Raw genomic sequence first — 24,346 nt, forward strand, 5'->3', positions numbered from 1 at the left:
GTATTTAGCAAATAGGCACTGGAAGACAGAAGAAGCCTCTCGATTGCTCTACCCCTGGGGCAAGTACTCACAGAGCCCCAAAGCATATTGTGTGCATTAAAATCACCACAGAGGATGAAGGGGTGGGGGAGCTGTGTAAGAAGATCACTGAGAGCCTCTTCGTCGAGCACATCATGTGGGGGCAGGTAAAGCGAACATACTGTTAGCATATGACGCACATGTACTAATATTGCAACTGCCTGTAAATTCGTCGTGAGGGAGAGAGGCGAGGAGTGGTAGTCGGTGTTGACGAAGATACCTACTTCTCCTCGAGCTCTCTGTCCACTCAGGTCGTCCTTTTTGTGGAGGACATAACCACGTAGCTCAGGGGTGTATGTTTCACTGAAATTTGTCTCTTGCAGACATACACACATAGGTCTATCCTGAATCAGTAGACGTAGTTCCTCCACATGTGTCCTGAACCCTTGCACGATCCATTGTAATATGGGAGCCATCACGGTGGTTGTATTGTCTGCCTTTCTTTCCGCCGTGGTGGGGAGACTGCGGCGGGTGGAGGCTCAGTCTTGGGGCGAGATGATTGCCCGATATTCTCAGACTCCATCAGCTCTGGGGAAGAGTCTGATGAAGCGTCTGGTGGAACCACATTAACATGATCCGAGGATTTACCAGCCGATTTAATCTGTTGGTGCTGCTTGACGTGTACTTTCCTTTGTTTAGGGGCTTTGCTGGAACTGGAGCTGGGGTGTTTATGACCATTCTGGGCTTTGGAACAGCCTGAGCCATCGGAGATGCCTGGGGCTCTTCAATGTTAGCTACTGTACCTTTCTCTGCTGTTCGAGGAGGGGCTACAGACTCTGATACACTTGCTGCCTTGCAAGTGCACTGACATGTGCAGGTGTTCGTGCCAACACTAACAACCTCCGTCTGTGTAGATGCATCGACTTTTGGAGGCAGCTTCTGATTAATGGAGGCAAAAGACGTAACGAATGTGGGGGGCTGCATGGCCTTAAAGGTCTTTTTGGCTTAACCGTAGGGGATACGCTTAGTTGTTTTTAGTTCTTGTATTTTACGTTCCTCTAGGAAGATTCTACAGTCCCTACCCCAAACAGGGTGGCTTTCAGAACAGTTTATACATCTGACAGGAGACGAACAGTCAACTCCGTTATGGGCAGCCTTACCACAGTTGCCACACATCGCTTCTCCTTTACACCCTAGAGTTGTATGCCCAAAACGCTGGCACTTAAAACAGCGCATTGGGTTTGGGACATACGACCGTACGTTTAGGCCAAGAAACTCTGCCTTGACGTGTTCTGGGAGTTTGAGGGTATTGAAAGTAAGAATGAAGGAGTCAAATTCACCAGGTTCCCATCCACGCTTTTCATGATGTTGTGAATGTCAACAATTCCCTCCTGAGCCTACGCACTCTTTAATTCTTCTACAGGAATGTCAACGAGATCCCTACAGGTCACAACACCATTACTGAAGTTCAGGGTGCTGTGAAGCTCTGTATCGATTGTGTATTCACCCAAGCTTTTAGCTGTTTGAAGGTTAACTGTTTGCTGAGAAGTTGATGTTTCAACAAGCAGTGTCCCATTCCGTAAACGCTTCACTGATTTTAAAGTTCCAGCTATTCCTTCTAGACCCTTTTGGATATAGAATGGCGAAACCTTTTCAAGAGAACCCTCTTTCCTTTTTATTAATAAAACACATTCTGGTTGTCAGTATGTGCTATGTTACTCTGAACTGCTGTACGTTTGCTGACGCCTGAGTCAGGAGGACTGGCTAACCTAGCCCTCTTGTTTGATTGGGCGGTAGTGCGTACCAGCAGTCCACCCGTCCCACAGGCCAGCGAAAAATTAGAAGGAAAAAAAGAGGAAGAATTCGTGGTATCCATGGTCGTCCCACGAGCAGCTAGGGAAACTTATGTCCATCCAGACAGAGCCCCAGATGCCTGGATAAGCCTTACACAACTGAGGTGCGGCAGGTTCCTCAGAGGTCGCCCGCTAGCGACTGTCCCACCTCAACAGCCATGCATCTTATCGGCGCGCAGCACACCTTAAGATTGAAGGTTTTTTTTTTTATAGAGGTATGTACCGTCCCCACGATCCAGGCAATCAAGCCAAGATCCCCGGTCCCTGCTACACACAACGTTCCACCGTTGCGCCACACGGTGGTCGCTGAAGCATGCCCAGAGCTTACGGTGTCAGACGACTGGTGGCGCACACCAGTCCACAGCTCGGGGACCCCAGGGTCGCCAAGCCCGTACCCAGCAAATGAATGCTGAGCCCCTGGGAGCTCACCAGAACTAATCGCCGAGAATGTTGGCTGCAGATGTATTTGCAGTCTCTCAGATAAACCAGCAACGCCGTTCCAGATTTGATTTTGACCTGTCTCGCACTCAGTATTGAATGGTGCCGTCGTTTCTCCAATAGTCCTTCAGTGCGTATTGCGGTGCTGCCCACACCCAGGTGCTTCATGTTTTGCAACATTCAAGCAGAGGAATCCGCTGCTTCTCGTATTACAAAAAGTTACTGATAAACAAAATAATTAAATTCAAGTAGTAGAAGTAGTATACGGTGTATGTTTACTTACATTTTGTGTGGAAAGAGAAGGAACGATGAACGATGATGGCGACTACGCTCATGGTAACGTCCTTGATAGTGCAGTAACGACGACGAGTGACTCGAAGTGAGTCTCCAGATTTACAACACACCACCATGCGCTGTGAACAAGTTCCGATAGTAAAACTATGTGATTAATCAGCATTACTTAAGAGTCCTACCTTGTGATTCTTCACCTTCTCCAGGCTTAATTCATGACGAGATAGCGCACCGGTCAATGGCTGGATGTCAGTGTCCACAATATTTCGGCAGTGACCACGTTGCCATGAACTGTCTACTTAGGGGCCACTACGGCACTTTCATCTCTTCCCTGCTTTCTCCGATCTGCTGCTCTCTCCATGGTCCGCGCCCAGCCTCTCTTTGCACTCTGCCCTCCTCCCGTCAAAACATTGCTCCGTACTTCGTTCGCGCCCGGGTACACATGCTGGCGGCATCTTTTCTGTTGCCCACGAAGTCAGTTAGTTGGGAGCTTTCTCTTTCCTTCTTAATCAGACCATATGCGCGTCCCAGATTCTGCTCAAGGACGTAGCTACTATCATGTTTGATAAATAGTTCCCCCACTCTTCAACGACAAATTCCCAGACGCTTTTGACAGAACAGTAATATGGTCGTAATCCATTCCATGTAATTCCGATGGACAAAATTCTGCAACTGCTGACTTGTTAGGCTGCTGCGGTGCTGTGTGCTGTTGCTGTTATTATCAATGATCTTCGACAGTACGCACCATCTCTTGCTACATTGAAACTTCTTGGTAGATTAAAACTGTGTAACGAACGGAGACTCGAATTCGGGACTTTTGCCTTTAGCGGGCAAGCGCTTTACCAAATGAGCCACCAAAGCAAGACTCACGACCCGTCTTCACAGCTTAAATTCATCCAAACTTCACAGATGCTCTCCTGCGAACCTTGCAAGATTAGTACTTCTGGAAGAAAGGATATTGCGGGGATATGGCTTAGTACAGCCAAGGGGACTGTTTCCGGAATGAATTTTCACTTTGCAGAAGAGTGTGCGCCGATATGAAACTTCCTAGCAGATTAAAACTGTGGTCCCGAGTTCGAGTCTCGATCTGGCACACAGTTTCAATCTGCCAGGAAGTTTTATATCAGCGCACACGCCTCTGTAGAGTGAAAACTCACTCTTGAGACAATGTCACTCTATCTGGTAGGTCCAGGATACCCTCGTCCAAGGTCGACTTTCACACTTGTAAATTGGATCCGTGTTTCAACTGCTGGGTTGAAGACTGCCTTCACTTACTGTGTCGGAGAATTCGTCCCGTCTTTCCAGCTATTGCGCCCCAAAGGTAAATAGTCGCAATGGCTACAACCTCATGAAGTTTCTCTTCTGTTTCCGCCAATTTTACGGTTGGTGTAGGACGTAAAGCTCTGCGAGTTTGTCACTTTAGGCAGCCATTATTCCGAAACATCGTACTCAGATGTTCAATTTCTTGAGTGAATGTTTTGCTGTCAGAGATGGTCGATACCTATGTACCAATGTATGTACTGGATGGCAATTCGAAACCAGTCCCTAATTCGATTGTTTTGTAATCATATTCAGATTCCAGATATAGAATTTTCTCAGCAGTAGCGAGATATTTGCAAATGCAGTGACGAGAAAATTAATAATTTCTGCCTTTCCGGAATTCGAGCCTGGCAACTATCGCCGTTGTTTCCTAGGAAAGAATGGAAATTAAATATAGGTTTCTTTCACCAGAAGTATGATGTTCGTATGTTAAAACCTGAAGTGACGTGACGAAGAGTACAGTGGTGACAGAGAATCGAACCACGCACGTAACGTTGGTGACTACACACGGTGGCAAGTTAACTGTCGACTTAGCTGTCGATTCTAACAGAACTTCTCGATAATTCTCTTGAAAATTATGATAACCTATAGAATAAAACAGAAATAAAATGATGACAGCTATGAAGAGGAAGGCCATTCATTTAATTTCCCCTGCCCTTAATCTATGTCGTGTAGTGTCACGGAATAGTAAAGAGTTGGAAACGTGGAATATTGTCAAAGTTTCGTTGCCTATGTCAAGAGCCAGAGGCAGTAGGTTAGCCAAGAGGTAAGAGGATTGCACATGTATCGAAATGTGTCGTCACGCAGGGGCAATGGCCTGGTTACACACAACAGGCGAGAGAGAATTGCTTATCATACGAGTTTGTGTTAGACGGAGACTTTCGTAGAGTGTAAGACAGAGGTATAGCGTCAGCTGTACTGCATTTCACAACTTCGCGTAAGTCTGCCGTAACAACACGTAACTCTGTCACAAGAACACCTAAGGGACGAGAACGACAGATGAATCAGCAGTATAAGTGGAACGAATGCGTTCATTACAAACGAGCATGACGTCAGGACGTCGCTCGTGCTTCCTTTAAATACGCCAGCTTTGATAGCCACAAGGCACTCGCAGTTAGACTTGCAGTTAGATGTGTACTGGGTCGCTGCGTAGTGCTCAGCTCGGTGATCGACATGTTAATCTTTATTAAGGAGATGTTGCAGTAAGGGCGGCCCATCCAGCAGCAGACGTGAGGGGACAGTACCAGCTCTGGTCCTCTCTGCTGCCACTGTCAATCATCAACCCAGGACTAGCAGACATCGCGGCAGACTCGCTCGCCGCCAATGCTGACCACACCAGTGAGCAGTCGTCGAGATCGTGCGGGGCCTAGGCCCTGTGCATCCGCCCTCACAACCGGATGAGCCGACGACGCTGGGGGATTGCAGCCCGTTCAACCCGTCCACCACGGACAAGCCACCAGGAGGAGCAGGGAAGAAGATGGGGTGGGATAGAGTACACTTCGCACTACGAGAACGCCTCTCGTACCGACAGCGCCGGGACTCCAACCCGGAGCCTCCTACGCGTAGCGGCCTGCTGTCCACCGCCACCAGACACGCGCGGCCGAAGTAATGGCATTCCAACGCTACGTCACAGCATGCGGCGCTAACTAGCAAGACCGGTGCGGCCCGGAGCTGGTGTCATCACTACGAGTCAGCTAGACTCGGGGAAGGTCGTTGATATCACCAAGCTTATCCAGCCTGTGTTACGTGGGCCACATTGTACTCGGCAGGAATAAAGGTGTCATGAATTAATAATGTTTCTTTGGCGTTTCTGACGCGTCCACAGTCATTTCCTAGCATCCTGAGAACTGGAGAGGTCACCGCTGGGCCTCCAGTCCACTGTTGTTACACACATTTACTTAAAAAAAAAAAAAGTGGCTCTGAGCACTATGGGACTTAACATCTGTGGTCATCAGTTCCCTAGAACTTAGAACTACTTAAACCTAACTAACCTAAGGACATCGCACACATCCATGCCCGAGGCAGGATTCGAACCTGCGACCTTAGTGGTCACACGGTCCAAGACTGTGACATAATTATGCTGCTAAATTCTGTAGATATTGTGTACGTATTTCAGTTAAATATTCTGAACGATTTTCACTAATGGTATGCCATGTTACGATCAAATGTATGTTTTTACTCCAGCAAGGTTATTCCATTCAGAAACTGCAACTAATTTATTTTATCTTAGCTATCACTAATACTGTGAGTGGGGAGTTAATGTTCCAGTATATCACTAGGTCAGTGGAAACGACGCCCTCTCGACAAATCGGAGTTCCGTTTACTCACCATTTGCTCCCACACGAGACTAGCATTTTAACTCTTATGTGGCTCGGCTTGCTAAATGTAGCAAATAATTCACGTTAAAATCATCATACATGACACGAGATAACAGTAACCCCATGAAATGCACAGATGTTCGAGCTTCCTGCTTTTCCCCTTATATTAAACCCAAAATCGATACTAAACTCTCGTTCAATCTCCTTTTTCCTGGTAAATTTTTCCCACAACAATGGATTATATACTTAGAATACTGGTTACAACGTTGTTATTACTGCATGGTGTGCACACTGTTTATAGAAAGTATTTCACGCTGAAGACGAATCTACAGTAATAAATAAACTTATGTTTGCCAATGTGAGTGCCCTAAAGTCCGCTGTAGATCATAGGCTGAAGCCCCGTCGCGATCACCTGGGCTGACGCTGGCTACCGTCATGCGGTCGTACTAATTGTTCTGATCAGGACAGGCAGCCATGAGCTCTTTCCCGAGGTTTTTCTGTTACTGGTGACTTATAAAATGAAGTAAGCTATTTCTGCACCTCCAACTGTTTGATACTGTTAGCTGACAGACGAGTTGTAGTTTACTAAATTAAAAAGAATGGAGTTCATTAACTCAGTTTTTCTTTTGCACTGCTCGACGTTTCCCATGGAGAGTATCTTAAGGGGACCACACCCTGCCTATCTAACCCATGTTAATTTAGGAAAGTATTTGACCCATTTCTGAAAAAAACTATTTGATGCAAGACCTTAATATTTTTACTGTATTTTACATGAGGCTAATAGAGTCAACTGTACTAAACTCTACTTTATGCATTTTATAGGTTTTGAGAAATACTTTTTTAAATTTATTAAAAAAATATTAAATTTTTTCTGCAGAAAATATGTTTTGTGAACTTCCTAATGGGGGAATATTAATGAATGTAGTACCAGAAGCGGCTTTTTATGTTATGCAGAGTCTCTGAAAATTTCATTCATTTATTTATGATAGTTTCTGATAGTTAGTGGGAAATTGACTTTAAAGAAAAAAACTTTTGAAATTTGTTACTTACAGTTAATTAAAACTGTCCTGCTGCATATGACGGCCCTTCTTTGGCCTCTAGCAGGTCTCCCAGCTTCTTTTGCGCCTTCCTGGATCTTTGTCTTGCTTTCTTGGCCATATTAGATGAAGACCTGTCTGCATTGGCTATCCTCATTTTATCGCAATGTTGCAGCCCAGTGATCATATTTTCATCAGGATTAATTCTCAGCTTTTTCAGTACCCAACACTTTCCAATATTACCACAACTGAACGTAATAACAGTATCATGAACTCCTAGTTTCATTGTATGTATGCCTACAATTACACTTTTAGGAAGGCGGTTCCAAATTATGCTGTTGAAACATTCATTTGGGTTCTGTGTCTGACCATGCAGACATTTCCTTAGAAGGTCAGGATGAGCCAAGTCTCTGAAAATAGGTTTAATTGCTGTAATAACAGCAGCAGGAAGAGATTGCTGGTGAGAATAAGATTCTCCAGTTGCCTGAGCCCTATTGTATTTGCACCACGAATTTTTGCCTGATGGACACAATCCATGACATGGCTTATCATCAGCAGAGGACTTATGGATGAATATAATGAAAACATTTCTCTTCATTGCCTCCAGATTTTCTTTATTTCTTCTAATTGCCTGCCCAATGTATACCTGCAAGTTTTCTATTTCAGTTTAGTTAACCGACCCTGTCCGGTCAACAATTTTCCATCTTCAAATTATGTTCCTCTCATATCAACAGTTAGTATTTTTAAACCTTGTTCCAAAACGTTTTTGAAAATGGTCTACACATTCTATTTTGCTAATAATGGCATCTCCATATGGCTTAGAGTTCAACACATTGTTGTATGCCTTACTGTCACCATAGCCCAAATATTTGGTGTACCGTACGCCTCGTTTCTACGGAGCGATGAAACATTTGTTGTACTCCATGAACTTCCACACCACCACTTGTTCCCCTAAAATTACCTACACAGTTGTGTTATTTATGTTCATTGACTTTACAACATTTGCAATATTTAGACATTATCTCCACATCTAACATTTTACCAGTGTCTACACTCATGGCAGTCATTACTCCATTCAGAGAAGTGTGTCCTCTTTTCTGCCAACTTCCATCAATTGCAACTGCAATATCCGAACATCCATCACTTTCTTCCACTGCCTCCATAGCAGCCAGTTTCATACTTTCCTCACTGACCTCACATACAGCTTTCTCTAGTATTGCAGTCGGTTTTTCTAATTTATTTGGTGGTTAATGTAAGTTCATCACTGAACAAAATGTTCTCCCTGCAGCCATGCCCTTGCCAATGGATCGTAAGGCATAAACTAATGTAGTATTGATTTCATAAGGGCAACTTGCATCTGGTTTTGAAGAACTCACACACTTGAAGAAATCACAGCTGAGCATTTAGTGCAAATTAAATCCAAAGCAATTGCTAGGCCTTTTCTCCCACTAGCACTCTCATAAATTTTCACACTCTGTGACTCACCACACTGTCTACATTGTACAAACTTAGAAATTTCATCCGATAATATTCCCAAATTTATAATAATGTTACTGCACCCCTTGTCACTTACAGTAAATTCGTTGTAACTTGTTGAAGAATTACAATTAGAAATATCGTTGCCAGGTGACATAACCTCTTGTACAGAAAGCTTTCTAAACTTCTTTCCTCTAAATTGTCGTTTCTTGAAAATGTCTTTACGTTTCGTCATCTTCAATAAACACAACAAAACACACGTAAATAAGCACTACATACGTAAGTATAATAACTACTCGCAATCACACTTGAACAAAACTAACCATGTGTTTGAAAGCATGTTGTTTAAAAATAGCAGAAACAAAAGAATACCAACCGTTGCATTCCAAGGATAGCCTACACACTCGAGAGTAAAAAAATCCCTAACGTGCAATGTAGGGGATGTAAAGATCTAAAATATATGCAGAAAAGTGGGTGACAGAAAAGTGGTCATGGCACATAAACACACGTGGTAGGAAAATGCTCTTTAAATGCTCGAAAAAATTTTTTTTCAGCAAAATCCTTTTCAGAGTACTTAAATAAAACCTTAATCTACCGAAATATGATGAAAACCGAAAATCGATTTTTTTCGACCTGAACCAGGGTGTGGTCCCCTTAAGGGGAAGCAACACCTCATGTGGGAACTTCTACATCCTATAGTGTTGGCAGTTTGTGTAGATGGCCATTATGTGATTTTATTTCGGTAATTACAAAATCAAGTTGAATGTGCACACAGAGTAGATGAGGCACCAGGTTAATGGCGATTCGATCGAGAAACGACTGCACTAAACAGAATGTAATTCACTGCAGGGAGTCAGTAAGCCACAACTCTCATCCAATGTGGCCCACCAGTATTATGACGAAATCATGTCCCAAGGAGATGCGGAGTTACACGGTCAGGTGACTCGATACTAGGTTACTATCCATAGGGTCAGGCTTCAGTTCCCACTTCAGACTGTCGTATGTCCGACCTTTGTATCTGGACAGTGAGTGTACTAGTGTGTGCAAACTTAGCTGACCACTTAGTGCGCAAATGGACAACACATCTGAACTGTCTTCTCAAGCCCAGGGTGTCAAACAGACATTCAAATAAAAATGACCCTGGCCCTGTAAGGCAGCTAATATCAGGTGCAGATCGTAACAAAAATCATTAGAAATGCTGTTGTCACGTACCTAGAGCACGTGAATTAATAAAAGTGAAAGTTTGGGGTCTATTCTAGAAAGATAACACAGCTATTCCCTTTTTTATTCTACATATCATTTATCAACTGTTGCTTTCAGGTGTAAAGTGATAAATAACAATCATGTTCAATTACTTTTAACACTAAATAACAAAATATTTAAGTCTTGGACATATTGAATGACGATTATTAAAGTCGTTATCTCTACACATGAAAATTTTTTATCACAGGAAAGGATGATTATAAAAAATCCTCATCAGTTCATTTAAATCTGTGTAGTCATAGCTGGTCAATGCACTGAGTTGGTGGAGAATAAATTTACTTTTTGAACCAATGAAAAAAAAAATCTCTCATGTACTCAATGAGAGGGTAGGTTAGGATCCTAGCTTTTGATATTCAATGGTCAAAGTGATGGAAGTTGGAGTGGGCAAAATCTAGACTCAACATTTACAATGGCCTAATGCGTGATGGTACTTTACCAAGCGGCATCTGCAACAGCATTTTCTCCGTGCAACGCTAATTCCCTACTCTGGCCTTGACTCAGCTGCAATTTTCCTTCATTCTGTAGAACGTTAAACTTTCCCTAATCGAAATAATGGCTGTTGCACACTCGATATGGGTTGGAGCGATGTGCACAATTTCTTTGACGGCAAAAATTCCTGCAGGAATAATTAACAACCGCTTTGCTACCTGTCGCCATGATACGTGAAGCGTATCGTCCTCACTTCGCAGAAAGCAAAGCTCTCAACGCCCTTGCTTATTTCCACACACTTGTGCAGTCTGCCGCGAGACGAGAGAGAGAGAGAGAGAGAGAGAAAGAGAGATAGAAATTTTAGATCTCAAAGTGTTTCTATATAATGGGGATCTCCCCACCGTGTCGCGTCTGCGTCGCCAAGTATGGCTTCAGCCAATCATTTCACTAGAGGTGAATACATTTTTATTTTTCTTGCTGGGGCGCAGCCTAGCCCTGTTAATAACGTGCAGCCACTTACCCTTGGTCCCAGCCTTATTTAATATAAAAGGAATAATGTATTGCTCTGGCCTTATCCCTTTCTGCGCTGAAGCTCGCCGTTCTCTTACTAAATGGGAGTTTTACGATATCATTAACCACCTGCTCGGTTCGTCTCCAAAATAGTTTTCATTTTAAATTGTTTGTTCATGCTAGTCCACATACTGGTAGAGATTCTTTTGTTAGTTTTCGGTACATGGTATTAACTGCAATCGTCTTTTGTTGATATAATATAATTATTATTTTCTGAGGATCTCATACTCTATCGTCCTGTCGTTATGGATCAACCTCATGTAAGGTCCGTAAAATCTGGACGCCTTACAAGACGAAAGTTTTTAATAGGCACTACTAGATCCTATTTACCTCTGATTACAGGAGATGAACATAACATTCCACTGTGGCTCTAAATTCACATTAAACGTGACGTCGTTTCGATACCCATTACAGATTAGGTTTGACCATGACAGAGGAGTAAGTGGTAGCATTTAGAAACTCCATCACCAGTAACCTTTCTTACAGTAGTATTTCTATTTTAGTTACAGAAACACATGCCATGTAAGGTCACAAGGCTCTTATTCTATCTTTTATCTCAACTTGAGATGATGAATATATTGGTTCTGGGTTCATGGGATTTGGTCCCTTCGTGACAACACTGTGCCATCATTTGTTGTTTGCTCCATGTTCCAAACTCCTAAAGTTCTCCACCTAAGCCGCGTGTCAGGGTTCGAATTCTGGTTCGGAACAAAAATTATCATAATTCATTTCAGGCTATAGCATGAGCACTCCTAATTATTGAAGGAAATATATATTCATTTTTAACATCTTTTCATTCATTGTCAATAACGCTATGTGACGGTTTCGACTCACAAAGAGACACAACTCATTTCATCACATCATTTCAAGTTCACACATGCCTCTCCTACCTACTGGTGAAAAAGAATTCAGTAAGTAACGTGTATTTGTGTGTAGTCGATAAGTGCGGGGTTCGATTCCCTGTCATCACTGTGCTCTTCGTCAAATCACTTTCAGTTCAAACATACGAACATCTAGCTTCTCGCGAAAGAAACCTATATTTAATGTCCATTCTTGCCTAGAAAAGCACGGCAATGGGTACAAGGTTCGAAACCTGGGAAGGCAGTAATTACTAATTTTCTCGTCACTGCAGTTTCACACATCTCGCTACTGTTGAGAAAATTAGATATCTGGAATTTGAGTGTGCTTACAAAAAATGGTTCAAATGACTCTGAGCACTATGGGACTTAACTTCTGAGGTCATCAGTCCCCTAGAACTTAGAACTACTTAAACCTAACTAACCTAAGGACATCACAAACATCCATGCCCGAGGCAAGATTCGAACCTGCGACGGTAGCGGTCGCGTAGTTCCAGTCTGTAGCGCCTAGAACCGCTAGGCCACCCCGGCCGGCAGTGTGCTTACGCAACAATCGGATTAGGTGCTGGGTTCGAATCGCCATCCAACACATACATTACGTCATTTCAAGTTTGTTTGTTGGGAATGAAACCATATTTAACATCTTCCATGGTTTGATTACAGACACAACAGTTTCTGGATAGCTGTCCCAATTCAGTACAGAAATTTTTGTCGTGTAATTTACAGTTCAGATTTGCTGACTCATACTGGCTAAAAATGTAGTAAATCACCTCTCTTTATGGTTAATTAGCAATGTCGATTAGTGTTGTGGTCGAGTCTCACAAAATATGAATAACTTAAATTTCTAATTTCTCTTGGTGTTAGGTAACAAGTAGTTGGTTTTCGAACTGCACGTAGATCAACTAGTGACACATTGTTGACGGTGAGGATTTGTTAATCATGATTTTTCTAAGTGGTAGGGTCATTAATCAGTTTGTGCAATAGCACTCGTCAAGATGAGTAACTGTTAATACATGGTTGGAAAATATTTTAGAGAACAAGAATTCAAGAATGATTGACATGTTAGAGCTATGGTCATTATTTGTGTCAAGTACTAATGAGAGTGGTAACACTTTACAAATGTCACTTCCTGTAACACATTTGAGTTTACAAGCGTTAAGGACTGCCTCAGGTATTTCCTGATATTTGTAGTATCGAATCTGGAGTCATCGCCAAGCAGAGCACTTATGCTAACCATTTTGTATGGTCAAATGACTGTACCAAACGATATTAGAGGACTTGCAAGACAATTACGTTATGTGGGCTGCACGCAAATCAGGGAAACACAATTCACGTCATTCCGATACTTTTGAGCATGACAGTATGTTTGTTTATGAGCTAATGGCGCACACGTATGTACTTTAGTGAACCAACCTCTTTAGCGTTTTATCCTAATCCAACTACCTCCGTGCTTTCAAGCACTTTGTTCGGGATGTCTTCCTGCCACAAAAATGGCCCGTTGAACGTGCAGTGAGTGAAGTAGTGTGAAGTGATTCTTTGTAAAACGCATGTTGTAATCTTTTATAACTATTCTAAACGTGTACATCTGTACACCTGAAAAGTATTGAATAAAACAGAAAATAAATAGCGATGTACATTAAACGCGTTCTATCTCGGAAACCATTTGAAGTAGGGCGTATATCCACATGAAGTATTTTACTTTTAATGATGATTTCTGTCATATCTCCGAATGTTGACCATTCCTCCTGGCACACCCTGTGTAGAACTGACGGTGCGTACTGTCGTAGATCATTGCCAACAACACCAACGGCACACCAGATTGCAGCAGCCTAACAAGTTAGTAGTTGCAAAACATTTCCTATCGGAATTACACAGACTGGATAACGGCAATACTAAGATTGTGACACATACGTCTAACCTCTGAAACTGTGTCTTTAAGAAATGTGTTGAGATTCGAAAAAGGAAACCGCTAATCAGTCGTGGTAATGGATGCATCCCTAATAAGACCTGGCAACCCGCAATTACTAGGAAAACGTCACCAACTTGACCTCATGTTTTCAGCCCAGAAATCAATCCCGACGCGAAAATTTTGTCATAATTCTGTTAGTACGTAGTTATGACCTGCTGAATACACATATTTTAAAAATCATGCTCACCGGTCGTCACTCGCTCCACGCCACTGCAGCCACTTAATACCCTAACGCTAATTACTGTAGAGTGGATTGAATAAGAGGTTTGTAAAATACTTTTTGACAATGCTAACATGCTATACTCGTGTCACAGTGCGTGCTTTCTAATCTGTCGTTGGTGTCAGAGATCTCTTTACTCCGAACATTTTTATGATGCAATTCACAAATGCAGTATAAATGAATGAAACGAATGAGTGTATCTTTAAAAAAGTAGGTAGCGCTAATTTACTTATTTACATCGCTGTTGTGCACTATTTTATTTTGATTTTAAAGTAGACACTCTTAAAGTGAAGTCAGTTTGCAGGCATGATTGGTACGATTAAATTGTAAATCGAAAATCATTAACTACATTTTGCAATAGCTCTTAAGGTACTTAAGGTTATTCATTTTCAGTTTGAGGTGTATATACAGCTGCAGTATATCAATACAAGAATACTGTTAAAATAACATTGAATGTATATGTGCATGAGGTTTACATGATATGTATTAATTTTAATTACCTATATTTCGCGTAGAATAGCGTGTTCTCTAACAAGATTTTAGAACACGTTGGACATGTTGTGCACCTGCCCCATCCTTTTCCTTCGCCTTCAATATCACCCGAATAGCAGGGCTCTGGTTGTCACTCCTCGGTACAGCGCTTTGTGCTCGGCCATTAAGCGGCTGCAATGGGGCAGAGAGAGTGCAAACAACTGATGCGCGAGAGAGTTTAAAAGCTGTTTATTCAGATGGTCATAACTCCATACTATTATAATTATGGTCCAAATTTTCGCCCTGTATCGGGTGCTGGGGCTGATATCTTGCAGGTGTTCTTTTCCCCACTTAACATATGAGGTAAAGTTCGTGACGTTTCCTTGTTAGTTTGATTCTGAAGAGAAAAGAGATAGCTCACAACGAACTGACTTTAGGGGCAGGCAGAACAACAGTAGAAATGTCATCGCATGTACAGTATATTAGGGTGCAAACTGAGGATGGAGCAACGTGTTGATGGGAGGGAGAGAGGAAGAAGCTGGGCACGAACCACAGTGAGAACGGCAGCTCGGTGGCGGGGATGTTGATGGCAATCAACGTGCTCACTTGCTGAAACATTGTGGCCATTGATCACTGACATCCGACCTTTCAGCCGTGAACTGTTTCGTCAAGTCTTATTTTGTTGATGAAAGTATCAAATTTTTATTTTAGACGTTTGCAAGGAACATGCTCTCAGAGGAATGCAAGCTTCGAGATAAGCATAATGAAGGCAATTAAATCTCGAATATGTGTGCTGCATCTCCTCATTTTAAAACAGCAGGAAACAGGTATACATATTCAAGGAATTCAAACATCTCTTTGCATCTTGTCTTGTGACAGCGAGAGCGAGAGCACCAGCAGCAGCACAGTACTGTTTGTATAAAGCGTTTATTTTGCATTTTGTTTATGACCTTCCACTAAGGAAGGGATTCTATTTGTGTTTATCTGCTCTGCATAGTAACTAACAGTTCTTGATAAAACTTTACGTAGTTTTCGTGTTAGATTTCTTAGTGTTTTCTTGATCGTTTAGAACAGAAAGCGCCCTAAAACCGTCTTTGTTTGTTTCGCGGCCGTTGGCCACTAGTCACTTGAATCAGCAGTTGTCTTGTGACAGCGAGAGCGAGAGCACCAGCAGCAGCGAGTACTGTTTGTATAAAGCGTTTTTGTACTTATTTGCTGCGCTTAGCTTTTAAATAGTTTTTCTGGGAAAACCTAGCGTAGTTTTCGCGTCTCGTATTTCAGTGAGTGTTTCTTGATTATCAGAGTAGCTCATCAGAAGATTATCTTGGGAATTTGTCACCGTATAGGGTAGGGTAAACATAGTCATGTGTAGGGACTGTGGTTGTTGTGAGCGGACGCAAGGAGAATTGGCCACTCTTCGGGGGCAGGTGGAGGCTTTGTCTGTTAGGCTCATCGAGCTCGAGGCGCAGGCGTCGGCTCGTAGTGGCGTTGGGGCAACTGTGGTGAGACCTATGCCTACTTCGGTGGCCTTGGAATCGCATGGAACCCCTGATGTCGCTGCGTCTTCCGGCAGTGAGCATCTTACCGGTCAGCCATCACTCCAGGGTGAATGGCGGACAGTGGTGGGCTCTCGCGTGCTTGGCCGAAAGGCGAAGGTGGGATCTGGCCGCGTGGCAGCTGCCTTACCCCTTTCCAACAGGTACGGGGTGCTTCCTAGTGGTGATGACATCGTTTCCGAGCCACCACAGGATGCCTCGCCTGTTGGGCCAGTGGCCGATTCTCCGGCAAGGTCCCGACAGTCACAGAGGGCGGGCCTATTAGTTATAGGGAGCTCCAACGTTAGGCGGGTTATGGAGCCCCTCAGGAAAATAGCGGGTAGGTCGGGGAAGAATGCCAGTGTGCACTCGGTGTGCTTGCCGGGGGGTCTCGTCCGTAATGTGGAGGAGGCCCTTCCGGCAGCTATTGAACGCACTGGGTGTGACCGGCTGCAGATAGTAGCACATGTCGGAACGAATGACGCCTGCCGCTTGGGTTCTGAGGCCATCCTTGGTTCCTTCCGGCGGCAGGCTGATTTGGTGAAGACAACCAGCATCGCACGCGGAGTGCAAGCTGAGCTTAATATCTGCAGCATAGTGCCCAGAGTCGATCGCGGTCCTCTGGTTTGGAGCCGTGTGGAGGGTCTAAACCAGAGGCTCAGACGACTCTGCGACTATAATGGTTGCAAATTCATCGACCTCCGTTATTGGGTGGAGAACTGTAGGGCCCCCCTAGACAGGTCAGGCGTGCACTACACACCGGAAGCAGCTACTAGGGTAGCAGAGTACGTGTGGCGTGCACACGGGGGTTTTTTAGGTTAGAGGGACCCCCCCTTGGGCGAAACGATAAAATACCTGACGGCTTACCAGAGAGGACATTATCATCGTTGATAAAGAACGTCCGTCCTCAGAGACCAAAAACAGGAAAAGTTAACGTAATATTGGTAAACTGCAGGAGTATCCAGGGCAAGGTTCCTGAATTAGTATCTCTTATTGAAGGAAATAGTGCGCATATAGTATTAGGAACGGAAAGTTGGTTAAAACCGGAAGTGAACAGTAACGAAATCCTAGACACAGAATGGAATATATACCGCAAGGATAGGATAAACGCCAATGGTGGAGGAGTATTTATAGCAGTAAAGAATTCAATAATATCCAGTGAAGTTATTAGCGAATGCGAATGTGAAATAATCTGGGTTAAGCTAAGTATCAAAGGTGGGTCAGATATGATAGTCGGATGCTTCTATAGACCACCTGCATCAGCAACCGTAGTAGTTGAGCGCCTCAGAGAGAACCTGCAGAACGTCGTGAAGAAGTTTCGTGATCATACTATTGTAATAGGGGGAGACTTAAATCTACCAGGTATAGAATGGGATAGTCACACAATCAGAACTGGAGCCAGGGACAGAGACTCTTGTGACATTATCCTGACTGCCTTGTCCGAGAATTACTTCGAGCAGATAGTTAGAGAACCAACTCGTGAAGCTAACGTTTTAGACCTCATAGCAACAAATAGACCGGAACTTTTCGACTCCGTGAATGTAGAAGAGGGTATCAGTGATCATAAGTCAGTGGTTGCATCAATGACTACAAGTGTAATAAGAAATGCCAAGAAAGGAAGGAAAATATATTTGCTTAACAAGAGTGATAGGGCACAAATCGCAGAATATCTGAGTGACCACCATCAAACGTTCATTTCTGAGGAAGAGGATGTGGAACAAAAATGGAAAAAATTCAGAAACATCGTCCAGTACGCCTTAGATAAGTTCGTACCGACTAAGGTCCAAAGCGAGGGGAAAGATCCACCGTGGTATAACAATCATGTACGAAAGGTACTACGGAAACAAAGAAAGCTTCATCATAGGTTTAAGAGTAGTCGAATCATAGCTGATAAGGAAAAGCTGAACGAAGCGAAAAAGAGCGTAAAGAGAGCAATGAGAGAAGCATTCAACGAATTCGAACATAAAACATTGGCAAACAATCTAAACAAGAACCCTAAAAAGTTTTGGTCATATGTAAAATCGGTAAGCGGATCTAAATCCCCTATTCAGTCACTCGTTGACCACGATGGCACCGAAACAGAGGACGACCGAAGAAAGGCAGAAATACTGAATTCAGTGTTCCGAAACTGTTTCACTGCGGAAAATCGTAACACGGTCCCTGACTTCAGCCGTCGCACGGACGCCAAAATGGAAAATATTGAAATAAACGATATCGGAATTGAAAAACAACTGCTATCACTTAGTAGCGGAAAAGCATCCGGACCAGACGAGATACCCTTAAGATTCTACAGTGATTATGCTAAAGAACTTGCCCCCTTTCTATCAGCAATTTATCGTAGATCGCTGGAAGAACGTAAAGTACCTAGCGACTGGAAGAAAGCGCAGGTCGTTCCCATTTTCAAGAAGGGTCATAAATCAGATGCGAATAATTATAGGCCTATTTCGCTTACGTCAATCTGTTGTAGAATAATGGAACATGTTTTGTGTTCTCGTATTATGACGTTCTTAGATAATACAAATCTCCTTCATCATAACCAACATGGATTCCGCAAACAGAGATCATGTGAAACTCAGCTCGCCCTATTTGCCCAAGAAATTCACAGTGCCGTAGACACTGGCGAGCAGATTGATGCCGTATTCCTGGACTTCAGGAAGGCATTTGATACGGTTCCGCACTTACGTTTAGTGAAAAAAATACGAGCTTACGGAATATCGGACCAGGTTTGTGATTGGATTCAGGATTTCCTAGAAGAAAGAACACAACATGTCATTCTTAACGGTTCAAAATCTGCAGATGTAGAGGTAATTTCGGGAGTACCGCAAGGAAGCGTGATAGGACCTTTATTGTTTACAATATACATAAATGACTTAGTTGACAACATCGGTAGCTCCGTGAGGCTATTTGCAGATGACACGGTTGTCTACAAGAAAGTAGCAACATCAGAAGACTCGTACGTACTCCAGGAAGACCTGCAGAGGATTAATGCATGGTGCGACAGCTGGCAGCTTTCCCTAAACGTAGATAAATGTAATATAATGCGCATGCATAGGGGCAGAAATCCATTCCAGTACGATTATGCCATAGGTGGTAAATCAATGGAAGCGGTAACGACCGTAAAATACTTAGGAGTTACTATCCGGAGCGATCTGAAGTGGAATGATCACATAAAACAAATAGTGGGAAAAGCAGGCGCCAGGTTGAGATTCATAGGAAGAATTCTAAGAAAATGTGACTCATCGACGAAAGAAGTAGCTTACAAAACGCTTGTTCGTCCTATTCTTGAGTATTGCTCATCAGTATGGGACCCTTACCAGGTTGGATTAATAGAAGAGATAGACATGATCCAGCGAAAAGCAGCGCGATTCGTCATGGGGACATTTAGTCAGCGCGAGAGCGTTACGGAGATGCTGAACAAGCTCCAGTGGCGGACACTTCAAGAAAGGCGTTACGCAATACGGAGAGGTTTATTATCGAAATTACGAGAGAGCACATTCCGGGAAGAGATGGGCAACATATTACTACCGCCCACATATATCTCGCGTAATGATCACAACGAAAAGATCCGAGAAATTAGAGCAAATACGGAGACTTACAAGCAGTCGTTCTTCCCACGCACAATTCGTGAATGGAACAGGGAAGGGGGGATCAGATAGTGGTACAATAAGTACCCTCCGCCACACACCGTAAGGTGGCTCGCGGAGTATAGATGTAGATGTAGATGTAGATCTCTGTGGTGTGGCTGATCACAATTTTGAGTGATAAGACGGTGTTATCAGAGCTTGTGAGAATCACCCACAAAACTGGCGGGAATTAGCCACCGAGTTAATTGCACTGTAAAATTATAATTATTGCCAGTCAACGTAAAACTGGGGAAGCGATACCTACATTTGAGTTTATTGAATCTATGTATCCGTTTCCTATTTCTTGAAATGTTGAAACGAAATACAGTATGTTAACAGCTGTAACACAGCAAGTGCTTGTGAGACCGCATTAAAGTTTACTTGTTTAGGCTTATCTTGAGGGCACACAAGCCTTCCAAGTTCGTTGGAAATATGTAAAAGAATTATGATGCATATGTTGACAAGACAGCACATGCTGACAATACAGTACTTATTGCTTTTCGCCTGTTGGAAACTGGTGGAAACTTGTTGAATAAGTGTTTCACAGGAGATTAGGAATTCCAGGGAATTTCTTCGCCTATTACTAGCTGGTTCTACAGGAAGGCTCATAACTACTTGGAAATACTAGAAACTTTTCAGCTGACACAGCAGGGAGGTCGGCTATAAATTTAAAGCCTCCACTCAAGGAATGTACTGATTTTGTATTATAACAGCTGTCGATGTAATTTTTCGCTACTTCTTTCATAGACATGTCTCCACTCTAGGAAGGTACTGATTTTGTATTATAACAGCTGTCAATGTAATTTTTCGCCACTTCTTTCATGGACACGTCTGTCACCAAAAAATGTGGGTCTGAGACACATATTACTATGAACAATCCTACATCATTCATCTAACAATTTCTTGCTGTGACTCATGCGAACTCTCTTCCTCTCATTCAGCTTTGCTGTTTCTGCAAGCAGCCAGAGAAAACAGCGACGGTTGGTCGTCTCCCAGAAAGATACACCAGATCGCGACGAGATTCTATACACTTGCAACTCTCTACAAAAAGACTTAAATCTTCTTCTTCCTGGCTCATTTCTGCATATGCAGTGTATCGTTCAAACATTTGTTATTCACGTTTCTGAGCTGAATTCCTTGTGATATGTATGAATACAACCAAATTCACCTACTCGCTGTAACTCAGATACGCTTTTTATTGAATACTGCAGAGTCTAGAGACAGCTGATCTCTAGTACCCCGATCGAGCAGCGAAGAATTTGCAGCCACTAAAGGATTACAGCAGCTAGTATTCGACTGAAGAAGAAGTTCTCTGACGGACAGGCCTTTTACTAGGCTGAACTCTACGGATATTGTCGTTGTCGTTGACTTCGACACTAACTTAGTAATATTATTGTATTAGCTCAAAACACATTAAATTACATTCAACTAATAGTCTTGAATGAGTTGCTGTTGAGTCTGCACTCTGAAGTCGCGTATGTATAGGTCTGATAGACAATAGGGTCGGGTTTAAAGAATGTAGCCATTTCTAGGATAAATATTACACACATCAATATATATTATTTTTGTGCTAACATTGTCTGCTTTAGCTCTTAATTTTATCGCATTTTTATGGCCCCCTAAAATGCATCTCTTGGATTCAATGTTTCGACAACTTCTGGTAACTGTTTCAATGTTTTAATTTTTTTGTATTCTGTTGAATTAAGCCAATAACTTTCCCACATGTCTACTAAATTATGTCCATAATTTCGTATTTCTGCGTTTCTTGTTAATGTCTTTCGATTAAGGTCATCCATTGCTTCTTTATTTTTATTGCTTACTGTCTCACTTTTAAAACAGTTTTTACATCCATGCCAGAAACAACCGTGATATTGATAAACAGTATTAGCTGCTTTATCAGATCCGTCTACTTATGCAATGGCTGTTCTTACTTCACCGCCATTAAGAGCATGCAAGATATTTTTATTGTTTAAACTGTTTAACCAAGCTATCGATTCTTCACTATAATTCACTTTCTGTTCTTTATCCAATACAGCAATTGTATTTTCAGGTAAATATTTAGATCTGTAAATAGCCATGCAAAATACAGCAATGGTTAAATAACAGAATGGGTCTATGTTAGCTATTTCTAGAAATTATTTTCTCAGTTCTAAACAACTTCTTCTCAAAATATCTACATCAGAACTACAGTATTCAACAATTTCTGTCTTCATATTGAACACATAATTTTCTGTGGCTCTGGAGTTACGCCATTTGAGAAATGCTTCTCCATCTTTTCGCTTCACATTGACAACAAAAGAATATTAAGTATCAGGAATTAGTCCTATATAATTTTCATTTTCTTGTGTGTTGAACAAATGAAGGAAGCAGCCTTTCTTCAATTCTTTCAAATCAAAAGGTTTTAGAAAACTACTAAGAGGACCTTGTACAAAATTACTACTGCCTATAATTTTTGGACCTAACTGTTTGATCTCCAACAACATCAGTTTTGTTCATGTGTAGATGGTATATGGCTTTATTGTAATTTCAACACAGTACTTCAAAATAAATTGGGAATCGTAACCTTTAGCATAGCTACAAATATATAGTCACAGTATTCATCAGATATTATCCAATGACAGGATTTATCATTTGTATTAAATTTATATTTGTTGCCATTAAAATTGTGAGCTATTAGAAGATTCGGAATACGTATGCCAGTTTCTTGTTGAGCTCAATAATCAAACCACATATATCTTTCAGTATAGGTACAATTCACTTTCCTGGGGAAGCCTTTTTCACATTTAAACTCTTTATCTGCAACTATTTTATTGTATTCAAAGCATTGGTAAACAATATAATTTTGGAATTCTCCATTAACATAACAACCTTCGTTATTACAATTTGGACAACTTTGGAGTATAAAATCCTCACCAAATTTTCTTTCACTAATGCCACCTTTTTGCAATTTCCTTTGCATGTAACATTTATGATTTCCAATTTTTACTACTTATTTACAGTTCCTGTAAAGTTCAAAGCCACATTGATGTTTCTTGGTGATTGGTTAACCAGTCTTCATTATAACCGTATCTATTTCAGTTTTTGCAATAAATCTTATGTTCCACACTTTTTGTTCTGGACCATTGTGTAGTATACAGACTTTTTTCTCTATTTTACATATCTGCACATCCTTTTTTTCTACAGTTCGTTATATTTATTGCAGACATATGATGATCCCAAGAAAGCAGTCATACGGTTAATTACACAAAAATGGTTGTGGTCTTTACATAGATGAATCTTTATCTCTTTCTCAGGACCACTATAGACAACTGAATTGATATTCTCTGCACATACAATGTCTATTTGGATAGCCAGAAATTCTCTAACATTTTTAATACCATGAAGAGCGAACCTTTCTTCGTTGTATTCACTCAATTGATTACATAAGATGCCAGTTAACTCTTTTTGTAATTTATATTTATATCCTTCTCTAATTTTCTTAATCTCACCTGTAGTTAGTTCTCTGCTAAAAGTGTAATTTGTATGGTGTATTAATGCAACTATTATTGCTCTAGGACAGCACAGATCATCATCATTTTAAATTCTTGTGATGCGTTACTTACTCTTTTTGTCTTCAGTTATATTTATTATTTTTATGCTATTACCACCACTACCTCAAGGATTGCTAACATTTCAATAATGAATGATGTATCTGCTATATCAACAGTCTCATCAGATGTTAGGAATATCTCATTTTATTGCACTCGAAAAGGACCTCGAGTATTATTCGATGCTCTATATCCAGAAATTGGATAAAACATATTTGTATTGTTGATTGTAAAATTCAACTAATCTGCTTTCCTAAAATTAGTTCTCTTTTTTGCTACTTGTACCATAGAAATGAGTGATTTCGTTATATAATCTGTTTTATCACTAGAAGTATTGAGTTTGGCAATATTAGCATCGTTGAAGACAATTTTATAGTCAGCAGACTATGTATTACATTTTGTATTAAATGTAGATCTGATTTCTTTAATCTCAAATAAATCATTTTTTTTGGTTTGGTCTCTTTTTCTTGCTCAAATAGTTTGCTACTGAATGGATGACTCTGATCTAGTCTCACTATTTTTTTCTCTCTCGGTGGTCGAGATTTTTCAATAATGTCATCATCAAATCTGTAAAAATAATTTATATTAGGTGCACATTTTGGTCTTGATCTAGTCTTTTGGAATAATTCTGGATGAAATTGAAACTCCTGTAACTCAATTAAATTAATTAGTTTTGATTTCTTTAACGTTGTGTATCCTCTAATATTTTCCACATACACAAAGAACTGAATTATTATGATATGTATCTTTCTGATAATTTTTTCACATTCTTTACATATTTTTGAATACTTATCCTTTGTATACATGTGTGGATATAAATTATCAATTGTCTTTTCAACTTTGCACTTCTATTTATTGAGATATTTATTCATTAGTTTATTTACATCAATATTATGGATGTCACTGTGAATGATGTCTAAAAATTCTGAGTCTGATGAAGACTAATTATATCATTAATCAATTTTTCCTGTGTGTAGTGATTCAAAATAATAAAATAGTTCAGATTACAGACAGTTCTCAAATTTTCTTTCATCCAGTGATACAGATTGATAGAGTTAGGATTGTAATTAA

Source organism: Schistocerca cancellata, chromosome 4 (genome assembly GCF_023864275.1).
Source record: "Schistocerca cancellata isolate TAMUIC-IGC-003103 chromosome 4, iqSchCanc2.1, whole genome shotgun sequence".
In the NCBI taxonomy this organism is placed as follows: Eukaryota; Metazoa; Arthropoda; class Insecta; order Orthoptera; family Acrididae; genus Schistocerca; species Schistocerca cancellata.